Genomic DNA, 10,399 nt, shown 5'->3' with positions numbered 1-10,399 from the left:
TCCTTACATTCTTCAAGTTCAATAGAGAAAGAATCAAAACACTATCTAGCAATGAGAATATTGTTCATAATATTGTAAGTTGAACAGAGCATGTTCTGTTCAACAGAGTGTTAGCTATTTCAGTCAACTATATTTGATTCAAAGAGTTTAGTGAAATCCTTCCAGTTGTAGAAGAAGGGGTGACGTAGGAGGGTTTGCTCCAAACATCCATAAACAACTCCTTGTGTTTTTTACTTTGTCGTTCATATTTCATTGGTTCAAAGCTTCAAATTCGACGAACACTTCCGCACTTGAAACTGTTTCAAGAGTTCGAAGGATTTGTGAAGAATATAAACAGATTTTAACTTCTAACAGAGTTAAAATAAAATCTTTTGTCATAAGTTGTTATCAATAGTCAGACCCTAGTCTCTATTGACTATACTAATCCTATCAATTGGTATTCGAGCCTCGTTTTCTATTCTCAAGCAACAAGAACCTGAATCATGTCTGTCATCAACCAAATCCATGTGCTCTCAAGAGAAAACTACGATTATTGGATGATGAGAATGTAAGCTCATTTGGTTTCCCTTGATTGCGACATGTTGAATGTCATCTCTAATGGTCATATAAAAATTGAGAAGCCAAGATGTAGTTGGACGACGGAAGATAAGATGATGAACAACCTGAATAATGTTGTAAAAGATGTATTGTTCAAGTCGATCAACATGATTATATTTAGTGAGATTAAGTCTTACTCCTCTGCTAAGAAAATCTAGGAGAAGCTAATTCAAATTTATTGTTGTAATGTTCAAACAAAGAAGAACTCAACAGAGCAGAAGGTTCTTATAAGTGTTGAAAGTAAGTCCAAGTGGGCCGATAGTGACTTAGAGGACTCATCTTCTAAAAGCGATAACGAAACTGTCACATGCTTGATGGTAGACAACAAATAAAAGGTATTCGACTTCTCCCCTAAAAGGTTTTACGAGAGATGAGTTAACTATTGCACTCAATTATATGGTCATTAAGTACAAGAAGTTATCAGACTTATTTAATGAAATGAAATCAAAATATGAGGCCAATAGCTCTCTTTCATCTCAAGTTTCTGAACCAAAACTTTCTAAAAACAAAATAGATGAGCTCTCATCTGAGAATGAGACGCTCAAAGAACAGGTCAAAATTATATTTTCTGAAAACAAATGTTTGACATATGTGGTCAGTTCCTGGACGAAATTTGGAGACGCTGTCAGACAACAAATCTATATGTTGAGGTATTCCGGATGTAAATCTGATTTAGGATTTAACAACAATGACTCAGATATGTCCTTTAAGATGTTAAACTCAGCAAATGACAAGCTTAAGCCAATAAGCTTTGTCAAAGGGAGTTTAACAAATACTGGAACTGATTCAAGCTGTGTGAATCAAACTTTAAAGGATGAAATAATTTATGTTCCGCCAACTGTAAACTGACTGAAACCTAGGTTAGAAGCAGCCAGCAAGTCTGGCATATCAAAACCTGACAGGAAGTCAATGAGTTTTAAACAAATATAATCCTCTAAGGTTAAGGGATCAGCTGCTAGCAGGAAGACGTCTTCTAAGCGTAAATCATATGCATTAATCACAATACAAAATGGGAAATCCATCAAGATAACTCAAATATGGATTCCTAAGGGACTGATTGATCGATGACCCAAGTGAATGTAGGTACCGAAACATGTAAATACATTTTTGTGTGGGTGATATAGGGTAGTTGAATGAAGGAAACGTGGAGCACACTCTTTTGAGAACATGCTCTAGAAGCTCAACAATTGGCACATTTGCCAATTCCACAGACTAAGTGTTTCTTCCTTAAAAATATTTTTGGTCTTGAGGACCTCAAAACATTCATTTATTCATTCTGTAAATATGCATAAATTGAGGGGGAATTTAATGTTTAAAATTTTAAACCAGATGCACGTAGATGAAAGCTTTAATCGGTCTATTAGACGAGAACGTTTAAAAGAAAAGAAAGTACTTAGACATATGTTTGCTTACATAGTCTGTGCTTCTAAGTTGGATTGTCTTGGTTCAAAACCTACGCGGTTAGACGTCGAAGACTAATAGACGTTTAGACGTTTATAAGACTAGTGTAATTAGACGCTAACGTCTAACCAGACACACGTCTAATACGTGTTGTCCATGCGTAATTAGACGTCTACGTCTAATAGACGTTTAGACATCTATAAGACAAACGTGATTAGACGCATGCGTCTAATAGACGTCTATTCAACTTAGATGCCAGAATGTATAAGAAAATGACACGTCTAACTACGTGTGCAGTTAGATGCTTCATCTTCAGACTAATTGAGGACAACTATCTTCTTGCGCGGTCATCTTCAGACTAATCATCCTTTGAGAACATGGGGATTTTTTTAGGATAGATATGATTCAGATATCTCTGTTTTTCTTGAGAATAGAAAACCTTGCTCTAATACTACTTGTTAGGATCGGTGACAATAATAGAATGGGGGATAAATATTGTTGTGCTAATCTTCACTTTGAATGCGATTTTAATCCTGTTAGAGATTAAAATTTGTTTCTATTTTTTGGAAAATCGTAGCAAGCTCTTGAACGGTTTCAAGTGCAGAAAGTGCTTGCTAGATTTGAAGTGGTAGATGCGAGACTGAATATAGCGGTAAAGAAATAACACTGAATTTTATGGATGTTAGGAGATAAAACTCATACGTCACCCCTTCTTCTATTTCTATAAGGATTCCACTAGAAGACTTTGATTTGTATAGCGTCTACACAAACCCAATCAGAACACAAGTCTTAACAGTTGCATGTTATGAACTCCTATTTATCACTTTGTTGAATAGACAACGTTCTGTTCAACTTACAATATTGAATATACTCTCAAATATTATAGTAAAATAACTATCATCTTGGCGTAAATGAAATACAGAATGCACTTATGAAAGATGAGCTAAAGAGAGTAAATTGATCGAGAGTTAAAGCTTTATGTTATTCTCTTGTTATAGATTTTTGTTCTAATGTCTTCTTTGTTGTAATTTGGAGCCTTTTTATATTGACGCGTAGCAACGGTCGAATTTAATTCTTGGATACATGATTTGACCGAGAGGCCAGATATTCAGAGATCGTAAATTGACCGAAGGTCCATATATTCAGGGATCGTGAATTGACCTAAAATCAAGATATTTAGGGATCGTGAATTGACCGAGAGGATTCGTCGTTGTACTCAGATGTCTTTTAATATTGAAACATAGCAACAGTCGAATCTCATTTGTAGATATGTGTCAACTTTCTAATGGTTGTATGTTAGGTGGCATTCTACTATTGGCGCAACATAGCTGTTGATATAAAACTATTGTTGGTTTCTTCAGGCTACTACTAGAGCTTCTTCAGGTTGTTGCTGAAGCAATGCTGTTGTTAGCGCTTCTTCAGGCTACTATTGAAGTAAGGTTGGTGCCAGCGCTTCTTTAGGCTGCTGCTGAAGCAAGGCTGTTGTCAGCGCTACTTCAGGCTGCTTCTGAAGCAAGGTTGTTGCTAGTGTGTTGAAGACAACTCTATTGTTGGCAACCCTGCTACCAATACTTCTTCATCTCTACTGACGTCAGCTCTGCTGCTCGCGCCTCTTCAGCTTTACCTGCGCATTAAACATTTGTAGAACTTAGTTTTATTCAATTATCAACGCATCATCAAAACTATGTCGTATTTATTTTTATTATTCTAAGTTCATTTTAATCAATTAAAGCATTTTTTTAATTCAACTTAATTAAAGATTTCTTCTTTAATCTTAATTTTCTCCTTTTTTCTTTCTTTAATTTAATCTAACAGAATCACTCACGCTAACTATGATAGATGAAGCGTAAATTAGAATGTCGGTTTAAGTAACGTAAACATTTGTGTGAAAACTTAAGGGTTCGTCCATACAGGGTAAGTGAATGCCTAAAATTATGCCAAAAGGCATAATCGAATGTTCAAATGTTTCATCATGTATCCTTTGAGTTAGGGCCTAAGATCATAATGAAAGGCGTAGTCAAATATTTATGAATGTATCCTTAAAAATTGCAAGGTTCATCCATAAAGAGTGAGTGGAGGCCTAAAATCATGCTAATATGCATAATCAAACATAAGTTAGAATGTTGGCTTAAGTAACGCAAACATTGGTGTGAAAATCTAAGGGTTCATCCATGGAGGGTGAGTTAGGGCCTATATAATGCTGAAAGGTGTAGTCGAATGTTTAAGAATGTATCCTTAAAGACTACAATGTTCGTCCACGAAGGGTAAGTCAAGGCCTAAAATAAAATGTGTAATCAAATGTTTAGGAATGTCATCATTGAAGATAATGTATGGTGGGAATTGAGAATGGTAAGAGGTTCATCCACGGAGGGTGAGTTAGGGTCTAAGATCATGTCGAAGTGCGTAGTCGAATGTATGTCAAAAGGCATAATCGAATGTTTAAGAATGTCATCCTTGAAGATAGTGTATGGTGGAAATTGAGAATGGTGAGGGGTTCATCCACGGAGGGTGAGTTAGAGTCTAAAATCATGTTGAAAGGCGTAGTCGAATGTTTAATAATGTATCATTTATGACCACAAGATTCCTCCACGGAGGGTGAGTTAGGGCCTAAAATAATGTCAAAAGGTGTAATTGAATGTTTAAGAATGTCATCCTTGAAGATAATGTATTGTGGAAATCGAGAATAGTTAAGGGTTCATCCACGGAAGGTGAGTTAGGACCTAAGATAATGTTGAAATGTGTAGTCGAATGTATCTTTGAAGATCATAAGGTTCATCCACGGAAGATGAGTTAGGGCCTAAGATCATGCTAAAAGGCGTAGTCAAATGTTTAAGGATGTATCATTGAAGACCGCAAGGTTCGTCCAATGAGGGTGATTCAATACCTAAAATCATGCCAAAAGGCATAATCGGATGTTTAAGAATGTCATCCTTGAAAAGATAATATAAGGTGGAAATTGAGAATGGTGAGAAAATCGAATGTTTAAGAATATCATTGTTGAAGATAATGTATAGTGAGAATTGAGAATGGTAAAAATTAATAATGTGCATCGTTGAAGGATAATGGATAATGTATGGTGTTAGTTGTGGGTGTCAATTTTAGAGATTAATAATATTTTTTCTTTTCTTTTTAGTATTAAAATTATTAATTATTTATATATATATATATATAATATATAAATATGAGAAATGATTAGGTGAGGGAATTTGGTGGGGGAATTTGATGAGGGAATGATGTGGCATAATCTTATTCGCTGAAAAAATCAAATAATTTCTCTATTTTCTCTCTTTCCTCTCATTTTTACATTTTCCAATGAAGGTGATGCCACGTCATTCCCTCACCAAATTCTCTCACTAAATTCCCTCACTCTATCACTCCTCTATAAATATATATACATATATATTCAAATAATAAACCAAAAAATAAAAATAAAAATTCTATTTTGACATGTTTTAAATAATTTATAAATATATTTTATTTTACTTTATAATGTTTTAAAAAATATTTAAATTAGAAAAGAAATTTAAAAAGATATTTAATTTAAGTTTTAAAGTGATTGAAAATTTATTTTAGATTTATATATATATATATATATATATATATATATATATATATTATATTAAAGAAAAAAAATGAAAAGATAAATTATTTATATTAATAAATTTATATAATATATTGAGGAAAAAAAAAAAGTAGGATATGAGATATAATTATTTTTAATATATATATATATATATATATATATATATATATATTAAGAAAGAGTCGACTTAAGAGACCAAAATGTCACGGTTTCGATTTTATCTGTAAGCGTTTTGAGTTTAAGCGAAGAGTTATGACTATGGGGATATCATAATAGCTCTCCTTTATTCAAAATATAAATATATATATATATATATTTATTAAGAGGTTGGTAATATGTGTGAGATGTTTAAAAAATAAGTTCCAAGTGAAGTAAAAATTTTATAATATGAGAGGTCCGAAAAATGATATTGGTGGTTAAAATTATATGCAAATGCAATGAGTTGGTTTTCAAGAATAATGTCGAGTAAAAAATGTTTAAACAATGATTATTATTATTATTTAAAGGAATTAATATTAATATTTTTTAAAATAAAATATTTTGACATTTCTTAAATAATTTATAAAAATTCGCTATTTTAATTCTAATATTCTAGATGTATATTTTAAAAATTACTTAAATTAGAAAATATATATATATATATATATATTTAACTAAATACGTTAAGTTTTACAATAATTGAAAAAATATTTTAAATTTATTTATTATAATAAAAAAAATTATAAATTTGAAATAATATTTTAGAATTGAACGAAGAATTAAAAAAAAATTATTAATTATCACATATTTTTTATAATTAATTATTTATATATATATATATATATATATATATATTCTAATTTATTAATAAATTAGAATGAATTTTATAATACGAGACATGTAGGGGTGTTCATCGGTTCGGTTTTCGGGTTATTCGAGTTTTCGGTTCGGGTTCTTCGAATTTTTATTTTTTTTAAGCAAATTCGAAAACCGAACCGATTTGAATAAATTCGAATTCGGTTTATTCGAATTCGGTGAATTCGAATTCGGTTCGAATTCGGTCGGATATTCGGTTTAGACCAAATATAGAACATCATCTACCCATAAGATAAATTTTTTTAAAAGAGTTAACAAAATAAATAAGTTGTTAAAGAGATCTTATCTACTTAAATTATAAAAAACTATAAATCACGCAAACTTAGCTTAACGCTAATATATATTCGACAATTAAACGACGAAAGTAAAATAGTGTCGCCGACGACAATATATGGCGGTTGAGACGTGTTGACAACTAGAGAAATGGGAAAATGAATTAGGGATTATGAATTTAATGTAGGGATCTAGTAGGAGGTATATGATAATTTAATATAAATATGTAATAAGTTATATAATATATAATAAAAATAAATAATAAAAATGAATTCGGTTTTCGGTTTGGTTTTCGAGTTGAAACCTAAACTCGAAAACCAAACCGAAAACCGTATTTGAATTCGAATCGGTTTAAAATTCGATTCGAAAACCGAAAATGTATTTCGAATTCGGTTTATTCGAATTCGGTGAATTCGAATTCGGTCGGATATTCGGTTCAGACCAAATATTGAACACCCCTAGAGACATGTCATTTATAGGTTAAAACTTCGTTTATATTTTTCCGTACAAAAAAAATCGAAATTACTCATAATGCGCGACAATAATTAGGGTTCCGGTGGTAGGAGTAATCTCGTGGTCGTTTTCATCGTCTCCTTCATTATGTTTTCCTATTTAAAAAATCATCGAACTAACCTACATTTTTGTAAAATAATATTTAATATATTAGTTTTTAGAAATATTTAATGTTTTCGTTAAAAAAATGAATCGATCTAAATTGAATACAAAATATGACATATGCTAGATTGAAAGAGACTATACTCATCTCTCCATTGTGTTCTTTGTTGTCGTCATTATTATTATGGTAGTTGTTTCCATCGTCGTTCTATTTTTAATCGTCAATATTTATGTTCTCAATCGGAGGGTTTCAATGGTTGGAGCTGCCTCATAATCGTTTTCATCATTGTCATTTTTTAAATATTCAGAAATAAACGAATGCAATTTTAACTCTAAAGTGTTTTTACTTAAAAAAATGACATATCTAACAAATTAAATACAAAATAAAACATAGACAAACAAATAGACGTTAATCACCTATATATATCTTCGTCACCAACAGAAAACTATTACAAAACTCTTATTGATTCTTAATGCAGGTAAAAAAATAATAATAAAATACTTTATAGAATTATTTTGAACAAGTAATTTATTGCCTTAGCAAATAAAAAGAAATTATGTTAAGAAGTTGGATGACCTGATCATTTATTTAGACATTCAGATTTTATTTTTTATGGGTCTATATCAAACCATTGACTTTATATTTAAGAGTTAAATTTGCACTTTTTTGGTGTATATATACGGAATAGGCTCAATAATTGAGAACTCCATGAAGACAAAAGTTTTATGTAGTTTATTATCTCCTAAACATATACATGCATTTAGTTATTATTTTATTATATTTTAAATATTGGCTCTTAGCATTATACATAAATATCTCCTTCGTAAAGGCATATAAGAGAGTTTATTGTGCATTCGATATTTAGATACTTAACAACATATTTAAGTTTATTGGGCATTAGATATTTAAATACTTAAGTTTATTAGTATTATTTAGATGTAGTTCAATGTGTTATTACTTATTTATTTTTGTTATATATATATATATATATATATATATATATATATATATATATATATATATATATATATATATATATATATATATATATATATATATATATATATATATATATATATATATATATATATATATATATATATAATTATCAATAATTAATAGTAATAAAACAAATAATCAGACATTTGGTGCGAATTAAAAATTATATAAGATATAAAAATATAAATAGTAAGAAAGTTTAAATAAGATGGTAGTATAAATTGTATAATTTATTATTGTTTGGTTCGAACTATAAGAAATTCATATAAGTTGTATATAAATTATAATTTTATATTTAATATATATAATTGGATTAAATAGACAATTTTATCATTTTAATTAATTAAAGTGAAAATATGAATTTAAAATAATTTTATATAATTAATATTTAATTATTATTATTATTTTCTTAATTTAATTATTATTATTACAAATTATTGTACTATAATTATTTAGTATTGTAATTATTATATTAAAATTTAATAAAAAATTTAATTTTAATTAAAATATAAAAATTAATTATAATATAAACGAGAAATAAAAATATAATATATAATAGACAATATACAATATTATATACAATTTAATTAAAATATTTATTTAATTTAAATTTATTAATAATTTTAATAAAATAAAAATATAATATATAATAGACAATATCATATACAATCTAATTAAAATATAAAAAATTATAATAATAATAATAATAATTAATAGAATTGTTATTATAAAAAGAAATATATTTTTTTATTATTAAATTATAATATTGGACTACTTAAAAATTATATATTATATTTAAAAATATAAAAATAATAAATATTTAATTTAGTATATAATAATAATATTATTAAAGGGTATAACAAGAAATTAAAATTTAAGTGGTATAAGAAAAGTATTTCTACTTGAGAGAGAAGTTAGTTATAATTTTATATCAAATATTAGATATATATATTTTAATATATACATTTATATTCATAATAAAACTTAATCAATACAAAATTAAACAATCTTATAATTTATAATTATATTATAGCAATAGTATTATATACCTTATAATAATACATACCAAACCTTACCATAAGAGATTAATAATTACAAATTTAATTCTCTGTTTTAAATTTAATTCTCTGTTTTAAATTGTATTGAAGTGGTATATATTAACTTGGTGTAATTAAAAATAGCAATAGAACACTTAAAAATAAATTTATTTTTAATAAATTTTTAATTTGATTGAATTTAATAAGAATTAATTAGTTTAAAAAATAAAAAAAAATTTCCTTGTTAATGGCAGGATTCAAATTTTAGTCTTATCCATTTTTTATATTAATTAAATACATAAGTTAAATGTTTTCAATATTCAATTTAAAATATATATAAATAATAAGTATTAATTGATAAATACTGAATTATAAATAGATATTAGTGAGGAGTGATTGTTCAAAATAAAAATATATGGAATGAGTAGGTAAGTTTCGTTAATTTATATTAAAATGTATTTGATTAAAAAAAAAATTAACTTATTACGCAAAATTACTCTAATATATTATTAAGCAAACGTTAAACGCTGAAAATTAAACGCTATATCAAATGTACCAACATCATTACTATAATATATTTATTAATTATAATTAACATAGTTAATTATAAACATTAAAAATTTACACACCAATTTATAAAAAATAAATATTTAAATTTATTTTTGAATAAATAAAATTAAAATAATTAACTTCATAGCCAATACCTAATTAAAAAATTAATTATATTAATTATTATGATAATTAAATTCTAATTACTTAAGGAAAATGGTCTAAACAAAAAAATAAAATTATTGGGGATAAATGTTATACTCATTTTATCTTAAAATAATTTTGAAAAAAATTAAGGAATTAAAATAAATAATTAAGGATGAAATGAGGTACCCATATCATCTCCAAAATTATTTATTTAACTCAAAATTATACCCAAAAAAAAAAATATTGGTAAAATATTTGTCATATTTATTTTAATATTTTATGTATTTAAAAAATTAATATTAAAGCCAAAAGTGTGAAAAAAAATCAATTTCAAATAAATCC

The sequence above is a fragment of the Impatiens glandulifera genome, chromosome 4 (assembly GCF_907164915.1).
Source record: "Impatiens glandulifera chromosome 4, dImpGla2.1, whole genome shotgun sequence".
In the NCBI taxonomy this organism is placed as follows: domain Eukaryota; kingdom Viridiplantae; phylum Streptophyta; class Magnoliopsida; order Ericales; family Balsaminaceae; genus Impatiens; species Impatiens glandulifera.
Note: the sequence above shows the minus strand (reverse complement) of the source record.